The sequence below is a fragment of the Pezoporus occidentalis genome, unplaced genomic scaffold (assembly GCF_034315485.1).
Source record: "Pezoporus occidentalis ecotype Australia unplaced genomic scaffold, CSIRO_AGI_Poc_V1 ctg225, whole genome shotgun sequence".
In the NCBI taxonomy this organism is placed as follows: Eukaryota; Metazoa; Chordata; class Aves; order Psittaciformes; family Psittacidae; genus Pezoporus; species Pezoporus occidentalis.
In genome coordinates, this window is record NW_026914128.1 from 428,838 (window position 1) to 435,171 (window position 6,334).

The window sequence follows — 6,334 nt, forward strand, 5'->3', positions numbered from 1 at the left end:
AGCAGCACCCCTGAGAGCACAGCAGCGCTGCCAGGGCACCCACACCAGAGGACAACAATGATAAATACACACAGAGAATCACCTCCTTCCGCCTGCTGCTCACGCTCCTGTCGACGCAGCCCAGCACGAAGGTGGTTTCTGGGCACCGAAGGGGCTCGTGTTCAGTTTCTCATCAACCAGCACCCCCAAATCATTCTCCTCCGGCTGCTCTGCACAACCTGCCCCGACCCAGAGGCGGCTTCACAAAGCTCCCACAACCGCCTCTTAAGCGCGTCCAGGCGCCCTTTTATACCTCAAACCGCCAATAGAGCACCGGGGCGGACCGGCCTCCCCGGAAGCAAACGCATCTTGTTCCCGGTGGGAGCGCGGCTCAGCACCCACCGCAGCCGGGTCCTAGCGCCCGCCACCGCCAGCGGGGCCGCCAGGGGGCAGCACCGCGCCGAGCGTGTGCGCGAGGTACCTCAGAGCAGGGTGCGAGGCCCCGGGTGTGAGGGAGCGGCCGTGGCCGCCCGCCGCCGTCCTCGGACACACAAGTTCCTGTCGGGCTGTGGGCTCCTGCTTGGTGCCTTGCTTCAAATAAGGTAATAAGGAAACGGGAGCGAGCGCGGGAACAAGGGCGGGAGGGGGGCAGTGGGGTTGTCCCCTCAGGAGGGAGGGGTGTGAAACCGGAGCCGCCGGTTCAAGCGGGGAGCTGAAAACCCGCGCTGTTCTCCCTGAAAGCAGAAGCCGTGCGGTAGCCGAAGTCAGTGGGGGTCTGCTTAAGTCACACGTGTGGTGTTTGGAAGGGGTATGGGTGTGTTAAAGCCACTGTTGGGTTGTGTTTGCTCGTGCATCTGAGCGAGAAAGGGTTCCCGTGGGGGAAGCGGCGCCAGGATTGAAGTTGTGGAGAATGGATATCCATGGGGAAACCTAAGGTGTAAACGTCTGATTCTTGGGCTTGGTAACTGGTGTGGTTTAGGCATTCACTATCCTTGTAAGCGCGGAGGGTCTGGGGCTTTCCTCAGAGACCTGCTTGGTGAGGCAGCCCTGCGCTCTGTCACGCTGCATTTACGTGCTGAGCATCAGCTCTGAGCCCATAAATGCCAGTTCCAGGGTGCTTGAAGAGCTCTGCAACACAGCCGTGGCTTTGCACGGAGTCTGGCCTCTCTCTGTTTGGTATCACCTCTGTGCTGATAACCAGGCAGTTACAGCTTGCGGCAGAGCCGTCCATCGCCTCCCAAAGCACTCAGCTCATTTCTAGGGGTTGTACTCGGTCCATGGCGATGCTTCAGGACACAGGTGATGCAGGAGGAGTGGAAACATCCCAGGTACTCCGAAGATGAAGCTTGGCCTCTCTTCCTCCCTCCCCCCCATGCTGTGACTTTTGTATTTGCTAAGAACAGACTACTGGGAAATCAGTTGTAGGTTGGAAGTTACTGTGCATTCAGTGCCCATCGCTGCAAGCCCCGTTTAGACTTCTCACTGTTGCCCTCCTAGGAAAAGAGCTCTCTTTGCCATTGCCATTTCTTTTGTGTGGTCAAATCCCCATTTTCCACCCTAAGTCCTGTCTGTCTCCTTTTCCTACACTGGTGAAGAGCAGCAGGAGGATTACCTCAATGCTTTTTTCTTAGGGTCCTTTACTTTCTTCAAAAGCATTTTTTTTTCTTCATTAAAAAAAAAAACAAACAAAACAACAAACCCAAACCCCACAAGATTTGGGCTGGGATCTTGAGGGGGATAAAAATTAAGAAGCGGTTTTGCTTCTTAACTTCATTTCCTTGTATTCTTATCACTGAAGGTTCGTATCTTTCCTTGAAACTTTGTAAGCAAGGAAAGGAACAGTTTCTGATAGATGGCAAGTTGCATTCCCTGTGCTTGAAAGGGAAATGACAAGAAGTAACTAGGCTATAGTTCAAAAGGAAAGAACTATACGTCAACACCATGGGCAGTTTCTTGGTTGTATTTGTAGATATATTGCTTATTTATTCCCTCTGACTGAGATTTACGTGAAGTAAAGGACTACCTGCAGGGTTTTCTAGTAACAGCTGTAGCACCAGCATCACAAATGATAAACAGCCCTCACTTGGATGAAACAGTCTGGAGAGCCCTTCAAACTCTTATCTATTGCTGCTACCTACTCACTGTCCCTTTGATGCTGAACCAGTTAAAAATGCCTCGAATTACTCCCTGCAATTCCACAGAGTATATCAGGGATTAATTTAGCACCATTTCTTCAGCATGATAACAGCTCCATCCAGCTGTTAGCCAGTTGATAAATTATTCAGGGGGTTTTCTTCCACGCGGCCCATTAGGGACAAAGAAAATCCTTTTCTAATCAGTCATTGTCTTTAATTTTGGTACCATTTTAAGTCACACACCCCGCATTAGCGAGTGATGAATAGCCCAGGCAGGCAGTTGTTGTGCTGTGTGCATGCCTGGGTGCAGCTGGAGGCTTTCCCACAGCAAGCACCAGCAGCCTGGGGCTGAGAGGCAGGCAGCTGGTGTGTGCCCTGCCTCCCTGAGCCCCATGTAAGCCATGGGGCAGCCCCACAGAGCCCAGCTGCTGCACTGCTGATTGCTCACTCTTTGGGGCTGCCCAGCTGCTAACTGATGCCATTGCTGATGGGGAGCTCTGCTGAGCACAGATGTCTGCAGCAGCAGATTCACCCATACAACTTCCTGGTGCTACTGGCACAGGCTACGGCTGAAGATGTGCAATGAAAACAAAACTGAAGCCTGCATCATTGTGCATCCATCCGCTCAGCTCCCCCACCCGCAGCCTGTCATTATACTTGTTATTAGTGCTTATGGTGAGCTTTTCTTATTCCAGGGTTTTGGAAGTGGTCAGGCACTGAACGCAGCGCGGCACATTTGGGTTTGTTGATGGTGAGGACAGCGTCACTGCCACAGAATAGCTGCAGTAGTCACTATGGGCACTCAGCCATGTGGCTTTGATTTCAAGTGCCCAAGCCCCACGTTGCTGATTCTTCTGCCTCCCAGACTCTACAAACACCCTCATTCTCTCAGCACCAGTTTCTGTTTCTGGCTGCAGTGTCCAACCTGAGGCCCAAGTCTTTAAGGTTGCTAAAGCCATGTTACATATCCAAATACTTTGGGGATTTCCCACCAATTATGCCTATTTCCTTGTTATGCATATTGTAAGAATAGCCAGTGAACACCATATACACCCTGGTGAGAAGCAATCAGATAAACTGTGGGAGGTCTCAGCTAGAATCCCTCTTCCACCCGCTCTTTCAGAACAGGACAGTAAACTTCCATCTCCTATTTCAGTGAAATGCCTCTCCCTCTTGTCTGCATCAAGTCATCTTTAGCGAGCCACTGTTAGACTTTGCTGAGTAGTTTTTGGTTTGTAGACGTATTTTAGCTACAAATCAGAGGATGGGCAGGGGTTATGGACTCGCTGCCATTCAATGTAAATAGTTAACTGTACCGAGGATCTGCCATCAGACCTTACCATGAGCAGCTGAGATACATAAGCAGCCAAGAGGGACAGAATTACTCGCCAGAGGCCAAGAACAACAGGATGAAGGTGGTTAAAGGTATTTTTCAACTTAAATTGAAGGAAAAAAACACAGAGAACTAAACTGTAATCACAGACTTTGATCTGGGTCACTTAAAGGCAGGTCTGCCGTGTAAATTAATATTGAATTGGTAAAATAGAATCATACCATTTCTCTTTTCCTTAGTTCTGTTGTTTCACAGTGTTTCTAAAAAGGGATGGAAAGTTTTCCATCTGCCTAGCAGGAATGTTGGGAAAGTGATCCGCCGAAAATGAAAAAGAAATCAAAACTATTGCTGAGTTCAGAAGTGCAGCATCTTGTAGGTCAAGCATTCACATCCACCTGGCATTTCAGGAGAACTCTTAGCGAACGCGGGGAAGAACTACAGCGGTTTCTAGAAGGCAGAGGGGAGTATGAACTGTACTAAAGCTGTCTTCATGAAATAGCAGTAGTTTTATCCCTAGTTGAATTGTCGCATTCATCTCATACAGTCTCACCGGGAGATGAATACCTGGCCCACTCTCTCTTCTAGGGAAAGAATAAGCAAAGGCAGCAGTTGGGGTATGTCTGTCATACCAGCTTGGGCTCATTGCATCCAAGAGACAATGGCTAGCTGTGCAGCAGAATACTTGCTCTCTGTCATGCGGATGAAATGAACTCACATTAGGAGATAGAGTTACATGCTCATAAAGCAAATACGCATGCCAAAGCTTTGATGCGTTATATAAAAACTCAGGATCAGTTTTCACTCCCCTTCACTTCTGCCTCACTTAAAAAATTCCCCACTCAAATCTGCTCTTTCCAATCCAACCCAAATTCCTTGTGATAGAAGCGAGCACAGAGCACAGTCCTCTCCCAAACCAGATGATATTTAAATTAGCTTCATCTCTTCGCTTATTTAAAGCAGCATGACAGCAGGGATAGCTGAGCTCCACCTTGATGGCGTAATAAACTTGAACTTGGTGATATGTGCTGGGGATTGATTTCTGCTGCTGACAGATTCTAGGCTCCAGCAATGAATGTGTTAGAGGGGACGTAAATGCAAATGGCCACATGGTTTCCTGAAGACATGAGTGCTCCTATGGTCTTATACTAATCACTTCCACATTAAACTCTTCTTTTTCTCTGTGTAAGCTCCCTGCTTTTCAGAAGAGGGTTACGGCCATCCAAACTGAATGCATTCATTCACCAGGTCAAAAGGTTTGGGAATAATAAGCACCAATTCTAAACCCAACCAACCAAAACCAGATCAAACAAGAAAATAATTTCACTTTGAGAAATATCCCTTGAAGGTGCCTTCTCATACCTGTTAGACCACAACCCTGACTAAATGAAAACTGACATAGGGTGAAAATCAGTATAAGAAATGTTAACCTGTATTTCCTGTGTTGATATAGATAAATGTATACTCTTTTCTGGTTTTTCCACCAATCACAAACACATATCTCTGATGACAACCTCAGGTTTTGCCAAAAGGCAGGGTTGGTTTTCTCCCTATTCCAGCTGCCCTCATCTCTCTCCCCTTCCCAAGAACCACAGAGCAATCTTTAGTGCCTGCTCTCAGGCTGACTTCCAGAGCATGGGTGTTTTGCTGCTGGCTTGCAGTGAGACGAAAAAGTCCCCCAGATGTTGTTACCTTTCCTCAGAATCCTTTGCCTTGCCTAAAGCAAAACACAGATTTTGAGATAGGGAAGTGTGAGAGGGGAAATCCTGATGCTTTAGCATTAGAATTGCCCACTGAAAAATGACTCGGTTCTCATCAAGATAACACAGGCACAGCCTCGCTGATAGCGTGGTAGGGGATGCTCAGCTCCTCAAGATTCCAGGAAGCCCCACTTCAGACGGCTCCTTCCCCAAGCCTGTCTCATGCAAGCAGCCGTTAGCACGGTTGGCTTTTTGAGGAAGGAAATTGCCTTGCCCCGGGGGGGAGGGACGGGACACGACAGGGTCACAGACAAACCAGCCCTGCAGTTAGGAGAGGAAGTACTGAGTGCGCTGCTGAGGTCTCCTCTTGATTCTTGCAGTGAAGGGAACAGAAGCCAGACAGGGTTAGAGGAGTATCTTGGCTTGCAGTGAAGTCATTCTCACGGTTCAAGCTTCTGCGCAGCTCCTGACAGCTTGGATGAAATTATGAACACAAGGGGCTTGACTTTGGCGTGTAACTGGTGTACCGTAAGTAGTGGAAGGACAGACAGAGCTGGCTGTCCAACTGCAGCTTGGCAGGCAACAAATACACTCACCTGCTGGCTGATACCAGCCAGCAAGAGGTGCCCAGTTTACAACATAAGCTTATTTCCTTGTCTCTTTGTATGTAGGCAGCCTTGGTTTTTGTCCTGTCTCTTCCCTTGTACTCCAAAGGGAGCAGATGCAAATGCGTGGGTTTTCTCAGTTTCTCTGTGGAATTGATAGTCAGATCAGCATTACAAATGTGTGGTTTGGGCAAGCTCTGCTCAGGAGCGTTTTGTTGTCAAACTATGAAATACATCTTGGGCTCTGTTTGCCCTTGATCTTGAAACTGTTGGCGTTATTTTCATCCTTCCCCTAGAGACATTTAAGCTAATGTGAGCGTTTCTGTTGGAGTAAAAGAAAGAGAAAGAAATGTAATGCCAGGAGTCCAGAAAAACAAAAGTCACAACTGTTAAGGAGCTTTGATAAGCCTGAGAGCGCTGCATATCCTGCGGTAGTCTTTCAGTCTCTGCTGTGTTATCACGTAAAGAGCACAGAGAAAAGAACTGGTTTAGCAACCCCTACGTTACAGAAAGCCAACCTTTCAAAGCACACCAGGAAGCCAGCTCTCTGCGCTGGTTCCCTGACCCGTGGCAATGAAACCGGTG

General features: G+C 48.5%; 1 long non-coding RNA gene across 1 annotated transcript; it reads left to right on the forward strand.

The window, feature by feature from the left end:
• The first annotated feature begins 506 nt into the window (after positions 1-506).
• LOC134164791 (uncharacterized) lies at positions 507-6,015 on the forward strand. Its single transcript, XR_009965267.1, has 2 exons — positions 507-581; positions 5,525-6,015. It is a non-coding gene; the product is annotated as an uncharacterized LOC134164791 (long non-coding RNA).
• The last annotated feature ends 319 nt before the right edge of the window (positions 6,016-6,334 follow it).